Source organism: Hyaena hyaena, unplaced genomic scaffold (assembly GCF_003009895.1).
Source record: "Hyaena hyaena isolate Hyena2069 unplaced genomic scaffold, ASM300989v1 scaffold_2067, whole genome shotgun sequence".
Lineage (NCBI taxonomy): Eukaryota > Metazoa > Chordata > Mammalia > Carnivora > Hyaenidae > Hyaena > Hyaena hyaena.
This window is the reverse complement of record NW_024082700.1, coordinates 15713-38133: the sequence shown is the minus strand read 5'-3', so window position 1 is coordinate 38133 and position 22421 is coordinate 15713. Positions and strand designations below refer to the sequence as shown.

Here is a 22421-nt window from a genome sequence, read left to right as displayed (position 1 = left end):
AAAGAGTTAGTATCCAAAATGCATAAAGAATTTATAGAACTCAACACCCAAAAAAATAATAATAATAATCCAATTAAAAAATGGGCAGAAGACATGAACAGATATTTCTCCAAAGAAGACATCCAGATAGCCAATAGACACATGAAAAGATTCTCAACATCACCCATCATCAGGGAAATACAAATTAAAACCATGATATCACCTCACACCCGTCAGAATGGCTAAAATCAACAACACAAGAAACAACAGGTGTTGGTGAGGATGTGGAGAAAGCGGAAGCCTCTTGCACTATGGGTGGGAATGCAAACTGGTGCAGCCGGAAAACAGTAAAGAGGTTCCTCAAAAATTTAAACATAGAACTACACTCTGATCCAGGAGCCACACTACTAGGTATTTACCCAAAGAATACAAAAACACTAATTCAAAGGGATACATGTACCCATATGTTTACTGCAGCATTATTTACAATAGCCAAACATATGTTCATCAGTTGATAAGTGGGTAAAGAAGATATGGTATACATACACAATGGAATATCATTCAGCCATAAAGAAAAGAATGAAATCCTGTCCTTTGCAAGAACATGGATGGATCTAGAGTGTAATGCCAAGTGAAACAATCCCATCAGAGAGACATAAATGCCATACATTTCACTCGGATGTGGAATTTAAGAAACAAATGAATAAAAGGAAAAAATGAGAGAGAAACCAAAAAACAGACTCTGAATTATAGAGAACTCATGATGACCAGAGGAGAGGTGGGTGGGCGGATGAGTGAAAAAGATAAAGGAGATTATAGTTATCTCTTGAGCACTGAGTAATATATGGAACTGTTGAATTACTTCAATGTAAACCTGAACCCAATATAACACTGTATTTTAACTACACTGGAATTAAATTTTTTTTAAGTCATGGAAATGTACCTTATAGGGAATAGAGTCAGTAATATTCTAATAATTTATGGTGATGGGTAGTGACTATACGTTTTTGGTGAGCAGCGAGTAATGTACAGAATTGTCTAATATGCTGTACACATGAAACGAATATAACATTTTATACCAATTATACTTCAATAATAATGCATACTCTAAAAAATCAAATTGGAATCCTGGTCTATCATATCGTCAAAATAACTTCCACGACTGGATTAAATATTCCTCTATTTGTTCTTTGTTGCTGTTGCTCATGAGCACAGCTCTGCTCATCACCGTGGACCATGCGTATTCATGATCCACAGCACAATGATAGATGCTGGCCCTGTCCTCAGGTAGTTTTTGATCGAAGTATAGCAATAAGGCAGCTGTTGGGCCCCCATCTGCCTTTTCCCAGTCAAATTTCAACCTTGCGGTCTTGAGGTACAGCTCTCATTTGAATTCCAAGCCATCTCATAAACAATATTTCTTTTTCACTCCAATCTAAACTGTCTATAAGACCATCTGTTTCTACAACCAGGTCCAAGCCAGCTTTAAAGACATATTTTAAAAATCTGCTGATCCTTGTGTGAAAGTCCTATCCTATACTTTCATCTCTACCAGGCTTCATGAATTTCCAATTTTACAGCCTTTTCTCATGAAGCCATTTTAATGCAATCCCTACATACACTCACAATACTCATATTTTCACTAAGGAGAAAGATCAGAATAGATAGTTTCCTCCCGTTTTCACAAAATATAATAGAAATGCAAAGTTGAGCTGCAGATATTCCTTGAAGGGCCTCTCCTTGACTTCCTCCAAACCCTAAGCAGCTCTATTTTTACAGAAAAGTTTTAAAATCACAGAAATTTTAAATGAGACACTTGTTTCCAAGATCATACCTGGCAGAAGAAAGTCTCCATCTGGATTTTATTTCCTGTTCTTCCAGATTCCAGCTTTACTCAGAATTTCTAATTTCTGCTTTCAACAGGTCTCCCTTCCTCCTACCCCTGTAGAACCTTCCGTTTGTATGAGAATGTGTACATCTGGAAGGACAATCCTGATAGTCGTCTCTTTTCCACATGCATCCTGAGTGGCTCCAGTTGATTCCATGTGAGTATCCAAAACAAGAAGATCTTTGGCCCAGAGACACTGCAGACCTCATCCCCAGGACCACTTTCAGGCTTGTGGTCTCTCAGTGCCAGCCCAGACTGACCTTGCTAATCACTGTCAACATAGCTGTCAACTCCAGGGCCACCTTTCCCTTACAAGATTTTATACAGCTTCCTGCATTGTGGCAATTAAACCACTTCTCATGGTGTCCTATTAGTAAATCTATTTAGCATAACACTGAAATGCTGCTCTCCGACACCCCTTTGTGTTCCTGGGATAAGACAAACTGCCATTGGATTTTTCTTGGCTTGCGAGGGCAGAACAAGTACATAATTTGTGGAACCCACTGCATGATAAAAATAAGGAATCTCATGTTTAAAAAAATAAGAAATTCAAGATAGCAGATAGCAAACCACTACATTAAGTGTAGGTGTCTTTTGACTGCAAAGGCTGTGTGTCCATGAAGCTGGTCCTGTTGCCAACCTTGTTGGCAATGTTCCCTTATCAAAAATAGCATTTCAGGTATTAGTTACCTTCCTGAGGATATTCTTGAGTCCTAATATGATAATTCTGACTCAGAACCTTCCCTAAATTTTCAAATGAGCAAACCCAGTGGAGTTCCCTTGAATAATATACTTGGTAGCTCACAATTACTCTCCCCAAATCCATGTCCCAAGGACATGAAAATTTGGACCCATTTTGGAGCTTGAATATCAGGCATATGAATATTTCCTATAGTCAAGTATGACTCAGGTTCAATTCCATATTGAACTCTAAAGCAAGTATTGAGTCTGCTGGTCCTTACAGTGTAAACATAAAAAAACAATGCCTAAAATCAAAGTCTCTCTGAACACTACCTTCTGCCTTTTGACACCATTTTGTGGGCTCACAAATCCTAAAAGAAAGTGAGACGATTACATCTGTTCAGAATACTTAAAAGTTCTGTCAGAAAAGGCAATGATGCTTAAGGAAATATTTTCTTATGTCTTTGCACATAACATGTCTTCTAACATGACTGAGAAAACTATTTGGCCACAGTAAAATGGCTGATCAATTAGCATTTTCATAGAGGTACAAAATTCTAGTCTAAATATACCATTTAGGTAAGCAGAAAAAACGTGACAGAGAATAACCATGATCTCTTCTGGAAAAAGTATCAGAACAAAAAGGTCCAGTGTAAAGCTGTATGCACACAAGAGCTGTCTGGTTCTCCACACCTTCTGCCTCATTCTATATAAAGGAAGAGCCTTCTTCTTTCCTAAATGCCATAGAACTTATTCTGTGTCTAATTCATTCCATGCTGATGGGTTGATGTATTTCTAAGCAACATTCTTTCCAGAGAACTTTCAACTTTTTGAGCTGTACAGGTGGGAGAGAGACAGTAAATCACCTGCTACAAACAGTCTTGAAAATACCTATCAACATGTTTTTAGCAAATGTGAGATTGTGCATTTAAGATACATCAAATAGCAGCAGCCCCGACACTGATAAGAATAGAATGCCTTCATTCTCCCACCAAGTCACATGTGAAAACTATCTGATGACAAAGTAACTTACACTCCTTTCCTTGTGGTTTATTTTACCTTCTGAATTTTAAAATTCTAAACATAAAGGGAAGAAATTTAACACTTCCTTGATCCCTAGGCTGCCTGTCATCATGGGCCTCCTCCCTGTTTCTCCAGAAGCCATGTTCTACGTGGGAATAATAAACAGAAATTAACAGATAAAAATGGATAACAAAGAACATTGGTTGGTTTAACTTAGAAATAAGTTTTTAAGAAAAGAGGCATTAGGAAAAAAATCTACCAAATTGCCAATCAAGAATTTTTAAACTGGTGCTGTTTTCTTTTTAGATTCTCTTCGTACCTTTTCATACAGTGAATTAAGACCATCATAGGGGTGCCAGGGTGGCTCAGTTGGTTAAGGGTCTGACTTTTGCTCAGGTCATGATCTCACGGTTGTGTGTGCAAGCCTGCACAGAGCCTGGAGCCTGTCTCCCTCTCTCTCTGCCCCTCTCCCGTTTGCACTCTGTCTCTCAAAATTAAACACTTAAAAAAATTTTAAAAGACCATCGTATAAGGGCTAGACTTGTGTATTTCCATTGGTAAACATGGATATATTCTATATCTTTTTTCATTTTCATTTTTATATTTTCAAACGTTCATTCATTTTTGAGCATCTTTTAGATATGATGATAAATTTGACAGCTATCCTACCATCAAGGAATTTAAGTCCAGTGAGAAGAGAGACCAAAAAAAAAATAAAATAAAATCAGTGGTTAATATACAAAAATGTTAAGTACTCTGATTAAGGTAGGAATTAAAAATATCTATCTTTTGGCCCTAGTCCCAAACTGTAAATAAGTAACCACAGAACCAGTGTTAATCCACCCATCAGTGGCAGCCTCCTTTCAAAACCCATGCACAGGATTCTCTAAACCATTACTTCTGAAAGTCTGCCAATTCCTAAGCAGCACACTTCTTCTAACCCTACCTATGCTGACTTCTTGCTTTGTTCATAAAGTCTGAGTCCTGGTGGGACAGTTCTCTGTGGCTTAGGAAAGAGCAAATTCCTTTCCTTTGCTTCAGATAAGTGTGTGTGTGTGTGTGTGTGTGTGTGTGTGTGTGTGTGTGTGTGTGTGTGTTTGGATGGGTGCATTGCCAGGGAGGGATATGGGGGGTACTTCGCAATAAGGATATGCAAAGCTATGAGAATATTCAGGAAATTAGGGCATTAAAAAGTGACTCCCAATTCCACATAGAAGTTAGAGAGAGGTTAGCTAGGCAGAAAGGATTTAAGTAGTCAACTCATTCTTCAAAGACGGGAAAACTTAGCTGAAGTATGGACATAGAAATTAGCTAATTCAGTAAGCTTTCAATGGATTTCTCAGGCAGAAGGAACAGATGAGCAAAATTAGGAAGACATTGGAGTCTCCAGTGAGTTTGAGGAACACCTAATGTTCATTGGTTCAAAAGACTGCAGGTGGGTATGTAATTGGAGATAATACAGGTAATATGTGCAGGTGCAAAGCTCTGCATAGTACATCGGTGTGATGAGAAGTCAGTCAAAGATTTAACCTGTGTAGTAGTAAAAATGAGTTTGACATTTAGAAAAAGTAATCTTATAGAGTAAAGAGACTAAAGTTCATAGACTCTAGTTGAGCAGGGGTGTGCTATTGCTGTAAAGAATTTTGAATATCCTTTAGGAAACCCTCTTTATTTTGAAGATAATGAAAATAAGTACCATTGGATTATTTTTAAACAACCTGTCCAGGGGCGCCTGGGTGGCTTAGTTGGTTAAGCGTCCCACTTTCGCTTAGGTCATGATCTCGCGGTTCGTGGGTTCGAGCCCCGCGTCGGGCTCTGTGCTGACTGCCAGCTCAGAGCCTGGAGCCTATTTCAGAGTCTGTGTCTCCCTCTCTCTCTGACCCTCCCCTGCTCACGCTGTCTCTCTCTCTCTCTCCTAGAAATAAATAAAAATATTAAAAAAAATAAAAAATAAACGACCTGTCCAAAGTCACAGAACTAGGATTGGAACACTAGACTCCAGTCTGTTTAAAAATCTTAAAACTACAGGGGCGCCTGGGTGGCTTAGTCGGTTAAGCGTCCGACTTTCGNGCTCTGGGCTGGCTGCCAGCTCAGAGCCTGGAGCCTGTTTCAGTCTGTGACTCCCTCTCTCTCTGACCCTCCCCTGCTCACGCTGTCTCTCTCTCTCTCCTAGAAATAAATAAAACATTAAAAAAAAAAATCTTAAAACTACATAGTCTTGTTCTTTTTTGTATGACTAAATCCCAACCCCATCCACCACCCAAGAAAGAATCTGTGCATATGGGACACATTGTTATTTCTGTTTCTCAGCTGGGACAGATATGGTGTTGGGCTAAAACAACAAAGGAGCTGGATGATAAGTGATGTGTTAGTAATAAAACACTTGAAAACTTGACTGACTGCCATATTACTGGAAGAGACTGAACTTTCAGCATATGCCTAAAATGTCTTTCACTGCATTAGAAGGAAACAACATTAAATCCAATTTATTCATTTTACAGGTTAAAACCAAGAAAGATTAAGATATTTGCCCAAGGTCACACAACCAAAAAGTAGAGAAAGAAAACTGAGATTCAGGCTGCAATTTAGGCTTATTATTGTAAGCCGCCTGCAAGTTTGTCCTGCAATCGAATGGGAAGGACAATTGTCTTTAGCTAGGGCTCTGTTCATAGTTTTTTCTTCCTAATTCTACTTTTAAAACATATCTCGTTTCTTTTATGTTTGCTTTTAATTTAAAGATACTTTACAAACAATGAAACACATATGTGTTGTAACAATTGCACATACCTATGTAACCACACTTAAAACCAGACACGGAACATTTTTATCACTCCAGGAAATTTCCTTGTGCCTCTTTCAACTCAGTCCCATCCTCCAGGCAACCACTTTCTAATTTCTGTGATTAAAAGTTAATTTTGCCTGCTATTGAACTTCTATAAATAGAACAGTGGTATGTGCATTTTTGTGTCTGGCTTCTCCTGCTTAACTTTTTAAAAAGTTCATCCACATTGGGGCACCTAGGTGGCTCAGTCCATTAAGTGTCTGACTTTGGCTCAGGTCATGATCTCACAGTTTGTGAATTCGAGCCCTGCATCAGGTTCTTTGCTGACAGCTCAGAGCTTAGAGCATGTTTTGGATTCTGTGTGTGTGTCTCTCTCTCAGCCCCTCCCCTCCTCACACTCTGTCTCTCTGTCTCCCAAAAATAAAGAAACATTGAAATTCATCCATATTGTTCCACGTATCAGTAAATTTTTCTTATTGCTAAGTAGTACCCATTTGTATGACTATTCCACAATTTATCCACTTAAGTACTAATGGACATTGGGTTATTTCCCATTTACTTTTAAGAATAAAGCTGCTATAAACATTCTTATACAAGTCTTTTTGTGGATGTATGTCTTCAGTATTTTTGTAATTATCTAGAAAGGAAATTGCTATTATAAAATTGATGAATCTTTAATTGTATGAAAAGTCACTAAGAGTTTTCCAAAACAGACAGACAATTTTAGTCTCACAGGAGCATTGTATTAAAGTTCTAGTCTCACCACAGTCTTATGAACATTGATGCTGTCAATCATCTTAATTCTAGCCATTCTGGTATGTGTGCAGTGCTATCTCATTGTGGGCTTATATTTGTACTTCACGAGTGACCAGTGATATTACATGCTCATTGGCCACTCATATATCTTCTTTTGTTAAATGTCTCTACAAGTCTTTTGCCCATTTTCATATGGAGCCAGGTTTTTTGTTTTGTTTTTTTGGGGGGTTTTCTTTTTCGTTTTTCTTTTCTTTTTAATTTGTAGGTAGAAGAGTTTTAAATATTCTGGATACAATTCCTTTGCTAGAAGTATTTATTTTGAAAATTCTCTCCCAGGTTGTGGCTTGCCTTTTTGTTTTTGAAATATGAGCTTAAGGTGAATGGATGTTTCTATATTTGATGAAGTCCAAATTAACTATTTCTTTGTAGTGTTTTCGGGTCTTCTCTGACAAATGTTTGCCTACCCCTAAACTGAAAATACATTCTCCAATACTTTCCTTCAGAGGATTTATAGTATTAGTTTTAACTTTATGAGAAAATGGCAAATATTTTCCAAAGTGCCTGCACCGCTTTTCCACAGCAATGTATATAATTGTTAGGTGTGGTACAAGAGTAAAGTTTTATTTTTTCCCAAGTGTACATACAGTTGGTCTAGCATGACTGTTTTTGAAAATGGTTTTCTTTCTCCATTAAATTGGCTTGGACTTTAGTCATATAACTATTTACCATATACATGTTAGTCTATGCTGTTGCATTAATATATTTGTCAGTCTTTAAGCTAATATCATACTGTTTTATACATGTCAGGTAATGTCAGTTCTTCCATTTTTTGTTTTTCTTCTTCAACAATGTTTTTATATTTCTAGATCCTTTGCTTTTCCAAATAATTTTAGAACCAGTTTGGCAATTTCTGTAGAAAAGTCTTGGAATTCTGATTGTATTCATATGAAATATATTCATCAATCTGGGAAGAGTTGACACTTTAACAATATTGAGTTTTTCAATCCATGTACAATTCATTTCTATTTACATAGGACTTTTAATTTTATTTAGGAATATGCTTAGTTTTCAGTTTATGTTTGTATATATTTCATTAAATTTATTATTTTATGCTATTGATGTAATTATAAATAGAATTTCTTTTTGCATTTTATTTTAATGTTTTATTTATTTCAGAGAGAAGAGAGAGAGAGAAAGAGAAACAGCGTGAGCAGTAGAGAGTCAGAAAGAGAGGGAGACACAGAATCCGAAGCAGGCTCCAGGCTCTGAGCTGTCAGTACAGAGCCCGACGCAGGGCTCAAAACCACGAACCATGAGATCATGACCTGAGCCAAAGTCGGACCCTTAACCAACCTGAGCCACCCAGGCGCCCCTCTTTTTGCATTTTATTTTCAATTGTTTGCTGCTGATAAAAAATATAGTTTATTATTGTATATGTAAATCTTGTATCATGCCACCATGTTAATTTCACTTACTAGTTCTAGTATTTGTGTTGCAGATCCCAGAGAATGTTCAAAATGAAAAGTTATCATCTATAAAGAAGTTTTACTTTCTTTTGCTCCATTCTTATGACTTTTATTTATTTTATTTTCTTCCTGAACTAGCTGGGACTTCCAGTACAATGTTGAATAAACTGGTAAGAATCAACTTTCTTGACTTGTTTCCCAAGGTAAGGGGAATGTGTTCATTATTTCACCATTAAGGAAAACTTGCTGTAGTTTTTAAATGGAGAAAATTCCTTTCTATGCATAGTTTTCTGATAAATTTTTATTCATCATAAATGAGTGATAAAGTTAACATCTCTTTCTTCACTTTGAAACTCTATGTACACGCTTTCCTTGTTATCTAAGAATATAAACTATATTACTCAATTTTTTTATTGTTAAACCAAACAACTTCCTACAATAAATCCTACTTGTTCATTCCTTTATATTTCTACATATCACATGCCAATACTTTTATAAAGGTCATTTGTGTCTATATTTAAAAGGAATTCTGTTCTATAATTTTTTCTTATAATGTCCTTGTCGTATCTTCTTATCAGAGTTTTTCTGGATTTATAAAAGAAGTACAGGTGTGTTGCTTTTATTTTCCAAAAGGATTATGCAATGTATAGTATTTCTTTCTTATAGCTTTGATGTACAGTTGACCCTTAAACAATGTTGGGATTAGACGCCTGACCTCTCTATCCCCTGCACCTTGAACAACTGAAAATACAGTTGAACTTGCACAGTTCAAAACTGTGTTCTTCAAGGTTCTTCAAACCTGTAATTTGTAAACATCTGGTCTGATATCTTGTGAGAATTTTTATTATGAATTAATTTTTAAAATATACAGCTATTCAGATTTTCTATTTTTTCAATTTTGGTAAGCCATGTTTTTTTCTGGGAATTGGCTATTTAATTCATATTTTTGAATTTATTTGCAAAAATGTGTTTATAATATTTTTCATTTTATCCCTTCAATATTTGATGGGTCTTTGGTACTATATATTCACTCTTACATTTCCAATATAGTTTTTTCAGTTCTTTTCTGCTGAGTCTTATTAATAAGTTGTTCAATTTTGTTAAACTATACCAAGTATCACATTTTTTTCTGTTACTTCACATACTCTCCAATATTTGGCATAGTCAGTCTTTTAGTTAGCCATACTAATTAATGATAACTAATGTTATTGAACATCTTTATATATGTTCATTTTCAATGCAAGTACCTTCTTTGCTAACACGTTCAAATCTTTTTTTTTTTAATTGGGTTTTTCTTAACCTGTAAGTATTCTGTATATATTTTAGATATGGGGGCGCTCATTCTTTCTTAGATCAAAAGGTTTAAGAATAATGTACAGAAGATCTATTGGGGCCATCATTCCTGGCAGAGAATAAGATAAACATACAGGGGGAAAAAACCCTGAAAGGTGAAAAGTCCTTCATAACTACGTATAAACACCTTGCTCTAACCATCCATGAGACTAGAGAATTCTGGATTGTTCAGTGAAACAATATGTGCCCTCTCTTGATTAAAGTACTTTGGCTTTCTATTTTGCAACCCCAAGTCCTAAGGTAACAGTTTTATTTACTTCTTACTTATTTTCTTCTTACTTTTATTTACATGGCAGAAAAGGTTTACGGCAGCCTAAATAGCATCCCAATCCAAGGGATCCACAGGAAAGCAGTTAGAATCTCTGAATGCCAACTCCAAAACTGTAGGAGAGGAGATCTGATTTATTGGATCAAGTGACTATGGGCAGGTAGGTGGTTCATATGGGCCACTACTCAAGCAGCATGGGCTGTGGAAGAAGATACTGAGAAGAGAATTGGGGAAGTTTCTACAATATGGGTTGTGGAGATAAGGGGAGAAATGTCACCTATTTACACAAGGCAATGACTAGTATAATTTTATAGTGAGGTAACCTCAATTGCATGAAAGAAATAGTGTAGAAAATATGAGGGGCATGAAGAATAAGAACTTGAGTAAATAAATTGACTATAGATTGACCTTTGGAAGAATCTGCCTTAAGAAAAAAATCATGAAATTGATTGAACAAATTCAGGTAAGCACCCTGTCTTTAAAGATGGATTAAGCCCGAATGATTGAACTTAATCCTTGACTAAGCATTTTAGCACAGTGCCTTTGCTCTTAGGGATCTTTCATTAGCTTTGGGCATTTAATATCAGTTGTTCATTCCCTGGTGAGAAGAACCTTCCCTGCAGGCATTGGCAACTGAAAAACCTTTCTCACCCCAGGAAGCAGCTTACACCTGCCATTCCTTATCTGCACACACCAGGGAGGCTGCTTAAAGCCAGAGTAGGCCAGTGAGCAGTGCCAAGCTTGAAGATTCAAGCCACATTCTGTGTTTCAGCCTGCTGTGGTCCTATTCCTAGATTTTCAACCCAAATTCCGTCCCCTTCTTCTTTATCTTAGTGCTCACCCTGACCTCTTTAGCCTGGATATTCTAATGATACTTCAATGTCACTTTCATATTACCTTTTAGGTGTCATCCTCTGCCCCATACTCGGTCCACATCCATCTTGACCTTCAGGGTTCAAGTGCCAGTGCAGTTGCTTATTTTAAACTCCAATGAAACTCTAATATTTGACATTGTTATCTAACTCTGGTCCATTGTCAGATTCATGGCAGCCACACATGACCAATCAGAGAAGTACACTGTTCTCATGTCTCATAAATACGCATCAATCACATGTCTATGCATATTAGGAGGAAATCAGTGTTGCTAATTCATAAGCAAACATTACTGAGAATATGTTTGATATGATATGAGAATATGCATATGAAGATATGCAAGTAACTACATATTTCTTTGAAGTTCTTAAAGAAAATAATAAAAATAGCAATAGCTGACATTCATTATTTACTACATTCTAGGAATTTGGGGAGTATTTTAATTGTGTTAGCCTACATTATTCTACCAATAATCATATATGGAATTTATTTTTACTATTATTAGTTTTATTTTTATTATTCCCACATTATACTTGAAGATACTAAGGCACAAAAAGTTTTATAAGTGATTTGTCCTGTATTATTCAGCCAAGTGGCCAAATCAGGATTTTAACCCTAATCTTAATGCCAGAAATTATTTTCCAGTCTAGTGGGAACAGAGCCATGTCATAAAATACAATAAAAAGGCAACAGTATTCAAGCAAATAATTAAAGAATACCAGAAAGTACAATTAATTGCTTGAGTGGAGAAAGGAGGAAAGATTGAGGTTGGCTTTCTAGGGAAAAAGAGATGATTAAGGTAGGCATTACAAGATAAGGAGAATTTGAACAAGGGGAGGAAGGCAATGTCATTCCAGGCAGAGAGAACAGATTGAATAAGATTAGAAACAGCCATGCGAAAGTATGATAAGGCGGCAGGTTTTCTCATTCTCTAGAGAAATCTCCATCTCTGGATCTCTGAATAGGGCTTTCCAATGACAATCTCTCATACTAGCCAGGAAAGAAAAAAATTTTATGTAGATGAAACATCTTTCATTTTCTCTTTTCCTCAGCCTAATCAGAAGGTTATGGGGAAGTTCTGGTATAAGGGAAGAAGTCAGGAAACACATACCAGAGCTAAGGACACAAGGGTGGGTTCTACGTTATACCCAGGATCCTGGTACCACTAGAATAATTTGACCATCTCAGATCTATAAAACTTTTTGGGGTGCCTCCGTGGCTCAGCCAATTACACATCTGACTCTTGATTTCAGCTTAGGTTGTGATCTCACAGTTCAAGAGATTGGGACTCTCTCTCTCTCTATCCCTCTCCTGCTCGCGCGCGCGCGCCCGCACACACACACACACACACACACACACACACACACTCTCTCTCTCTCTCTCTCTCTCTCTCTCTCTCTCTCTCAAAATAAATAAACCAAAAAAAAAACTTCTTATAGAGCATAATGATATCAGATAACTAATTTCATTTTATTAAATTTTTTTCAGAATCTTTTGTCAATAAGGTTGACAAAGGTTACATGCTGCAGGCCTTGGAATTGCACCGATGTCCCCCACTGCCGCCGTTAAACCTAAGATTCTCAAAAATTTTCCCCATCATGTCGTTCAATTTCTATGACCTTTTGGCTTTTTCAGTCTCTCCCTTCATCGTCCTCTCACTTTTTAGGCTATTCACGTGCAAAGCCACATAGAGAAAGGCTATGATATCCATTTCTGGGAAATGGCCTATCTTGGCTGCATTTCTCTAAATGGCCTATTTCAGTAAATTACTGTCTGGGTTCTCTGAGATGATGACGGTGTCAGCTGTCTTGCACCATTGGCCTGGTTCTGGGTCTCGGCTCTATCAGGCCATAAGCCACCTATAGTCTAGTGCTGACCAATTTGTGAAACTGGGGATTCTTTTGTTTATCTCTGGAGTGGCAGCACGCAGTAGCTACTTTGGGAATCTGTGACTCACAACACCTTCTTCCTTGCTCTGAAAATGCTCGTTGCCACAGTATATTTATTGAGAGTTCATTATTTACCTTTCACTAAGGCCTAGTTTAATATTTGTCACTTCTGGGTTTGAAAGACAAATTCAGGTGATTGTTATCTTTTATTGATACACAAAGATCAAAGTGCTTGTGAGCAGGGCAGCTTCTTACCCACAGCAGGTAGAAACTATTCAAAGGAGAACGATCAGAGCACAGAGTGCAGCATCAAGAAAAGCAATGAGCTAAGATAATAAAGCTTACTTACAGCCAACTTACAGAATATCTATATACAAGGATCAATTTATATATAGTTTCAAAACATATCACATAATGCATTTTCTTCATATTCTCCTATTCTTGATCATTGTCTTGTTCTGTAACCATATTTTCAAGACTATATTTTAAATTTTATTATATTTAAGTCTTTTCAGTGGTAAGTTCTCTGATATTTTTTATCTTATCAATACTCACAAACTTTCATGAAAAGGTGGTATTACAGGCTATGAGATTTTTTTCCCCCCACACATTTCTTAGATGGGAAACCAACAGAATTTTACTCCACAGATTTATCTCTGGGCTCCCAGAGATTTCTTCTTGAGGTCCTTAACAGTGTTCTTTGGTCTAATCTGAACATTTTAGCTTTTCTCTTTTCTTTGTCCTTTCAAACTGGCCAATTTCCTAGAAGCTGAAAAGCTATCACTAATAGTGCCCTGAATTTTTACAGCATTGCAAAATGCTTCTTGTGCCATCTTCTCTCAAAATGAAACTGATGAAAAACAGGCCACAGAGTCAGTGGTCACAGAGCTAATGTATGACAGAGCTGGAGCTATACGCTCTAATCTTGTGACCTCTGGTCTAAGTCCTTCGCAATTGGAAAGGGAGGAAATAATGGATATTAAGGTTCAAGAAAGAGATGTTAGAATACAAAATTGAGAAATGTTTATAGGGGTTTAATATAGTACTATTACAACCTCCTGTGTCTTTAAAATCTATTTCACTGGGATTCTTAAGAGTTTTATTTTGTTTTGTTTTTTAGATTTTTCATTTACTGCACCAAGGGCCTTGGCTTTATATACATATATATATGTATATATATACACACACATATATATATACACATATACACACACACACACACACACACACATATATGAACCAAAGATTTTGGCATAAGCAACAAATAAACATACTTGAAATATATTTAAAAATAAAATTGCCACATGATCATGTGAATTTTGGCTTCACAAAGATAAAATGGAAATAGTGCCCCAAATTCAAAGTTTTTTGTCCATTATTTAAAGAAAAAACAGTCAAGTAAAACAATTTTTACTTGACTTCTGAATTTTCTTTTCCCTTCTTTCTACACCAATCCCTATTCCCTTCCCCTTGCCAGTTAATTACTCTTGACAATAAATGGAAGGGAATAAGTTACCAATTACACTGGTATTCTGCAAAGAATTTGAATCTCTGATCATATCTTCAGCCTGAGTGGAGACTTACATGTTTGGTATAAAAAAATTTAAGGACCCAGAGCTGTGAATACAATGACTGTGTTCAAAGATGACAGAATAGGGATGCCTGGGTGGCTTAGTCGGTTGACTGTCTGACTTCAGCTCAGGTCATGATCTCATGGTTCATGGGTTTGAGCCCCACATCCAGCTCTGTGCTGACAGTGTGGAGCCTGTCTCAGATTCTCTGTCTACCTCTCTTTCTGCCCCTCCCCTGTTTGTGCTCTGTCTCTCAAAAATAAAACAACATCAATTTTTTTAAACAAGATGACAGAATAAAACTCATAATCATGCATCGGTTCTATTCATCACCATTAAAAAGTATGCATTTTGGGGGCCCCTGAGTGGCTCAGTTGGTTAAGTGACAGATTCTTTATTTTGGCTCAGGTCATGATTTCAGGGTTCGTGAGACTTAGCCCCTCACTGGGATCCATGCTGAAACCACGGAGCCTGCTTAGATTCTCTCTCTCCCAGTCTCTGTGCCCCTCCCCTGCTCCTGTGCATGTGCTTTCTCAAATAAATGAAACTAGACCACTTTTTACACCATACACAAAAATAAACTCAAAATGGATGAAAGACCTAAATGTGAGATAGGAAACCATCAAAACCCTAGAGGAGAAAACAGGCAACAACTTCTCTGACCTCAGCTATAGCAATTTCTTGCTCTACACATTTCCAAAGGCAAGGGAATTAAAAGCAAAAATCAACTATTGGAACCTCATCAAGATAGAAAGCTTCTGCACTGCAAAGGAAACAATCAGCAAAACTAAAAGGCTATTGACGGAACGGGAAAAGATAGTTGCAAATGACATATCAGATAAAGGGCTAGCATCCAAAATCTATAAGGAACTTACCAAACTCAACACCTAAAAGCAAATAATTCAGAGAAGAAATGGGCAGAAGACATGAATAGACACTTTTCCAAAGAAGACATCCAGATGGCCAACAGACAAGTGAAATGATGCTGAGTGTCACTCATCATCCAGGAAATACAAATCAAAACCACACTGAGATACCACCTCACACCAGTCAGAGTGGTTAAAATGGACAATTCAGGAAGATACAGATGCTGGTGAGGATGTGGAGAAATGGGAACTCTCTTGCACCGTTGGTGGGAATGCAAACTGGTGCGGTCACTCTGGAAAATAGTGTGGAGGCTCCTCAAAAAAACTAAAAAGAGAACTACCCTACAACCCAGCAATAGCACTAATAGCAATTTATCCAAAGGATACAGGGGTTCTGATGCATAGGGGCACATGTACCCCAATGTTCATAGCAGCACTTTCAACAATAGCCAAATTATGGAAAGAGCCTAAGTGTCCACCAACTGATGAATGCATAAAGATATGGTTTATATATACAATGGAATACTACTTGGCAATGAGAAAGAATGAAATCCTGCCATTTACAGCAACATGGATGGAACTGAAAGGTATTATGCTGAGAGAAATAAGTCAGTCAGAGAAAGACAGATATCATGTTTTCACTCATCTGTGGATCTTGAGAAACTTAACAGAAGACCATGAGGGAAGGGAAGGGGCAAAAATAGTTACAAACAGGCAAACCATAAGAGATTCTTAAATACAGAGAACCAACTGAGGGTGGATGGGGCATAGGAGAGAGGGGGAAATGGGTGATGGACGCTGAGGAGGGCACTTGTTGGGGTGAGCACTGGGTGTTGTATGTAAGTGATGAACCATGGGAGTCTACCCCAAAACCAAGAGCACACTTTACACACTGTATGTTAGCCAATTTGATAATAATTCTATTTAAAAAATACCTTACCTGATTTTCCTTTTTTCCCATAAAAGCCCTGAGTTCACTTCCTGTAAATGGGATGCTATTTGGGTTTCTAGCTAAATCTGTGTACTCTGAATTGCAATTCTTTGAACCCAAATAAACGTCTTGCTTCTTGGGGGGAAAAACATTAAAAAATATTTATGTATTTTGAAGTAATTACAGGCGCACAGGAATTTGCAAAGAAATACACAGGGACACTTTTCCTTTAGCTTCTCACCCAATGGCAAAATTCCACAGAACCACAGTACAACATTAGAACCAAGAAACTGACATTGACACAATCCAAAGGGCGGGTTCAGATGTCATCAATTATACATGCACCCATTTGTGTTTTTGCTTTGCTTTTTGTTTTGCTTTGCTTTTGTTTTGTATAAAACCCTCCACGATTTTATCACATGTGTAGTTTTGTATAATCATCACTACAGTGAAGACACCAAACTCTGTCACCAACACAAGATTATTCTTTATAGGCATACATTCCCCTTCCCCAACCACTAATCATCCACTAATTTGTTCTTCATAATTGTTATTTCACAAATGTTATATTCCTGTAATTGTGCAGTTATGTATCATTTTGGTATTTTTTTCATTCAGCATAATTTCCTTGAGATCCATCCAAGTTTTGAGTGTATAAATGATTTTTTAAAATTATTGCTGCATAATATTTCATGGTATGAATGTACCCCAGTGTTTAACCATTCACAACATAAATGACACGTGGATAGTGTGCAGTTTGGAGTTATTATGAATGAGGCTGCTAAAAACATTCTTACAAATTCTTATGTGAAAACGTCTTCATTTCTCCAGGGAAAACGTCCAAGCATGCCTTTGCTGAGTCATATGGTAAATTTATTTTTAGTTTCAAAAGCAACTGCCCATTTTCCAGAGTGGCTGTACCATTTTACATTCAAACCAGCAATGCATGAGTGATCCAGTTTCTCCAGATTCTTTTTTAAAAAATGTTTATTTATTTATTTTTGAGAGAGACAGAGAGAGAGACAGAGACAGAGACAGAGAGAGCCAGCCCACAAGCAGGGGAGGGGCAGAGACAAAGGAGACATAGAATCCCAAGCAGGCTCTGCTCAGTCAGCACAAAAGCCAATGCAGGGCTGGAACTCACAAACTATGAGATCATGACCTGAGCCAAATCAAAACTCAGTTGCTTAACTGACTGAGCCACTCAGCTGCCCCTAGATTCTGCACATTATTGCCTATATTTGTTGCCATTATTTTTTATCTTAGCTATTCTGATAGATGGGCAGTGATACCTCCCTATGGTTTTAATTTTCCTTTCTCTACTAGCTAATGATGTTGAATATCTTTCCAAGAGTTCATTTGCCTTCTGCAGATCAGTGAAATGTCTGTGCCTGAATTTTGCCCATTTTCTAATTGAATCAATGTTTTTCTAATGTTGAGTTTCGAGAGGTTTTTTTGGGTTTTGATTTTTTTTACATATTATAGATATAAGATCTGTGTCAAATACAGGATTTGCAAATATTTTCTCCCAGTCTGTGGGTTTTTAAAAATCCTTTCAACAGAGTTTTTCCAAGAGCAAATTTTTAAAATTTAGATGAGGTCCAATTTAGCACTTTTTCCTCTTATGGATAGTGTTTTGGGTGTCAAATCTAAGAACACTTAGCCTGCTTAGCTCTAGGTTCCCCACATTTTCTCCTATGTTCTCAATGTACCTGTTCCACTTATAATTCCATGATCCACTTTGGGTTAATTTGTATATAAGAGATAAGGTCTCGGTGGAGATTCATTTTTTTGACGCTGAATGTCTGTGGTTCCAACACTATGTATTGACTTTTGCTCCTCTGTCAGAATTAAGTGGCCATGTTTGTTTGGGTCTATTTCTATATTGTCTCTTCTGTTTCACTGATCTAGATATATGTCTCTTCCTCCTTCAGTATACACTGAAGTGATTACTAAAGCTATATTCTATAGAAGCTTTAACATCAGGAGAATGTAATTATTCCTTCTACACTTTCAAAGTTCTTTTGGCTATTTAATGGACTTTGCCTTTCCATAGAAGTTTTAGAAAAACTTATCTATATCTACAAAAAAAAAAAAAAAAGCTTTCTGAAACTTTGATAGAAACTACATCAAACCTATAGATAAGTTTTGGAAGAAATGATATTTGTACTGTATCCAGTCTTCTAATCCAAACTATATTATCTCTCTCAAAGATTCAAGGTTCTTTTTGACTGATTTCATCAGCATTTTATGTATTTCATTATATAAATCCTGTACAAGCTTTATTAGATTTATGCCTATGTATTTCATTCTCTGTGGAGAAATTCTTATAGGATTTTTAAATTTTGGTTTCTACTTATTTATTATTAGTAAATATGTGCATACATATATTGTGCTACTCTTGTGTCCTGTGTTTTATGACAGCTGCCTTAGGTCTTTTTAGATCAGGTCACCATTTGATTCAATGTAATATTAGCATTTATTGACTGCTTTTCTCATTCATGTTTTTCTTATTTTCTTACTGTTTTTCTCATGGTTTTCCTGATCTTTGGTATAATATATGATTTTCTATTTTATGCTGGATATTTTAACTATTAGGAGACTCTTAATCTTACTTAAATCTTCTTTTTCCACTGACATTTGCCCTTTTAGGGTTAGTAGGTGAATTCTGGTTTACTTTTGTGAGGTTTAGTTTCACTGGCTGGTTATTTTTCAGAGCCCTTGCCATGCTGTTCTGGTCTCCATTCTTCTGCTGCTGTGGAGCTCCTGGTCAATCCTTGCTGGTGTCATCTGTGGCAACAAAGAGTATTGGCTGCCTGGTGTTCTGGGCTCCTTTTGTGGGTGGTGAGAGAACTGAATTTGCTGGGCCTGAGTTTTCTTATTCCACTGGGTGGAGGGCAAGTAACTACAGGTCTCTGCGATGCTGCCCCTGATGAGTGATCAATCTGCCTGCTGGTGCCCTCCTTGTGAAGTGAGGGAGGAGTTGGCCCATTGTGTTGCTATGTTCCGTGGATCAAACTACTGCCAAGACGAGGCTGTGAGGGGAGACTGAGATGGCAACTCACAACCTTTGTGAGCATAAAAAGGGCAGGAGAAAGGCAGAGACCTTTAGTTTTAAAAGTGCAGCCCCTGAACCAGTAGCAACAACGTCAGAAACACTGGTAGGAAACACAAATAAAAACTCCTATTCAGACCTATGCAGGCAGAAACTTCGGGGAGAAGCCCAGAAAAAAAAAAATTTGATGTTTATTTTATTTTTGAGAGAAAAACAGAGCACAACAGGCAGAGAGAGGGAGATACAGAATCCAAAACTGGCTCCAGGCTCTGAGCTGTCAGCAGAGCCCAACATGAGGCTTAAACCCACAAATCATGAGATAGTGACCTGAGCCGAAATCAGACACTCAACCGACTGAGCTACCCAAGCGCCCCACAGAAAAATGTATTTTTAACAGGCCCTTCAGCTGCTTCTGATGAATCTCACAATTTTGAGAATTGTGGCAAGACAATGGCACTATTAAAGTCAATATGCCCTCCTACTGTCTCCTTCTGATCCTCACAGAGATGTCCCCACAACAGTCTTAAATTGGACCAAGAATCTGCCATGTACTATTTATGAAAATGGTTCATAAATATTTATTCCACAAAAACCCTTCCCTACCCAAGCTAGAAGAACATTAGCAATTTGAAACAACCACATAAAATACACTACCACACAAGACAATAATTATCCCATTCAAAAAGCCACATAAAAAATTCTATGGGCTATTTTTTTTTACTCTTCATCTATGTTTCTTCATCCTAAATAATCTTTCACAAACCTACAGTCTTTTAAGACTTTTGAAAAGCAAACAAACAAACAAAAAAAACAACCAAGACTTCTGAAAGGCAATAGTATATATTGGTTCAGAATATATACTCCAGAGCCAAACAGCCTGGGTTCAAACCCAGCCTCCATCGTGTATCAACTGTGAAAATGCACAATTTATATAAGAATTAAATGAGAAGGTAGATGTACAAGCATAGAACTATACCCCATAAATGATGGCTCTTAACGTACTAATATCCATTATATCCCAGCCATGTGGAAAATGCTTTAACTTGCTCTTCTAGTAATTGAGATAGGTATCTGTGACTTTAGCCAGACTCCTTTCACATATTTTATCTCCACAGGTAAAGTAAGAATGTTAGTTTGGAGTTTCTCTCACATCAACTGCTTAAGTATCACGCTCTAACAAGTAACAACTTCTCATCCTCTCTACCATCTGCCTGGCAGCTGCAAAGCAGTGGCCATGCGTGAGTGCATCTCCATCCCTGTTGGCCCAGACTGGTGTCCAGACTGGCAGTGCCAGCTCGGAGCTCTATTGCCTGGAACACAGCACCCAGCCCAATGATCAGATGCCAAGCAACAAGACCCCTGGGGGAGGAGATGACTCCTTCAACATCCTCTTCAGTGAGTCAGGTGCTGACAAATGCCCAGGCAGTGTTTGTAGACCTGGAACCTACAGTCAGTGATGAAGTTCACACTGGCACCTACTGCCAGCTCTTCCACCCTGAGCAGCTCATCACAGGCAAGGAAGATGCTGCCAATAACTATGCCCGAGGGCACCACACCACTGGCAAGGAGATCATTGACCTTGTCTCAGACTGAATTCGGAAACTGGCCAACCAGTACACAGGTCTTCAAGGGCTTCTTGGTTTTCCCCAGCTTTGGAAGGGGAACTAGTTCTGGGTTCACCTCCCTGCCGATGGAACACCTCTCTGTCGATTATGACAAGAAGTCCAAGCTGGAGTTCTCCATTTCCCCAGCCTCCCAGGTTTCCACAGCTGTGGCTGAGCCCTACAACTCAACTCGATCCTCTCTACCCACACCACCTTGGAGTACTCCGAATGTGTCTTCCTGGTAGACATCTGTCATAGAGATCTCAATATTGAACACCAAGCCTTCACTAACCTAAATAGGTTGATAGATCAAATTGTGTCCATCACTGCTTCCCTCAGATTTGGTGGAGCCCTCAATGTTCATCTGACAGAATTCCAGACCAATCTGGTGCCCTATCCCCACATCTACTTCCTTCTGACCACATATGCTCCTGTCATCTCCGCTAAGAAAGCTACCATGAACACCTTTCTGTAGCAGAGATCACCAATGCATGCTTTAAGCCAGCCAACCAGATGGTGAAATGTGACCCTTGCTATGGTAAATACATGGTTTGCTGCCTGTTGTACCAGGGCAACATTGCTCCCAAAGATGTTAATGCTGCCATTGCCACCATCAAGACCAAGCATACCATCCAGTTTGTGGACTGGTGCCCCGTTGGCTCCAATGTTGGCCTTAATTACCAGCCTCCCACTGTGGTACCTGGTAGAGACCTGGTCAAAGTACAGCAAGATGTGTGCATGCAGAGGCCTTGGTCCCCCTGAACCACAAGTTTAACCTGATGTAGGCCAAGCATGCCTTTGTTCACTGGTATGTGGATGAGAGAAGGAGAGTTTTCCGAGGCCTGTGAGGACACGGCTGCCCTTGAGAAGGATTATGAGGCTATTGGTGTGGGTTCTGTGGAAGAAGAGGGTGAAGAAGGAGGAGAGGAATGTTAGTTAAAAATGTCACATAGGTACTGCTTTTATAGGGAAGCTTATTCTGTTTTAGACATTGAAAAGTTGTGCTCTGATCAATTAATGTGTATGTAGCAGTGTATACTGTCACATACAATTACTAGCCTATGTTTTAAAACACAATGGTTTATTACAGACCCAAGCTGTCCATTTCTCTGATGGGTATGAATGAAGTATTCCCTGTCTTAAATGAAGAGAAAGGAAGGAAGGAAGGAGAGAGGGAGGGAGGAAGAGAATGTTAGTTTGGATTACAGGAGTATATTCACATCATAGATCACAGTTAAGCTAATTTACACAAAAAATGGTGAAAGCTATGGTTACAACCTGATTAGTACACTTCACTGATTCGATTAATCAAATGCATAGTCTTATGGATAATTTTGTTCTTCCTCTAGAAAGGTCTCAGTATCCCTGCGAATACTTTATCAGTGTAACCGTTTATAGATCTGATAACCAAAATAGAATGTAAGTTTCCTAAGTAT

The 22421-nt window shown here is 37.8% G+C and overlaps 1 pseudogene; it reads left to right on the top strand.

Annotated features, from left to right (window-relative positions):
* Nucleotides 1–20615: 20615 nt before the first annotated feature.
* LOC120227194 lies at nucleotides 20616–21921 on the top strand (annotated as a pseudogene).
* The last annotated feature ends 500 nt before the right edge of the window (nucleotides 21922–22421 follow it).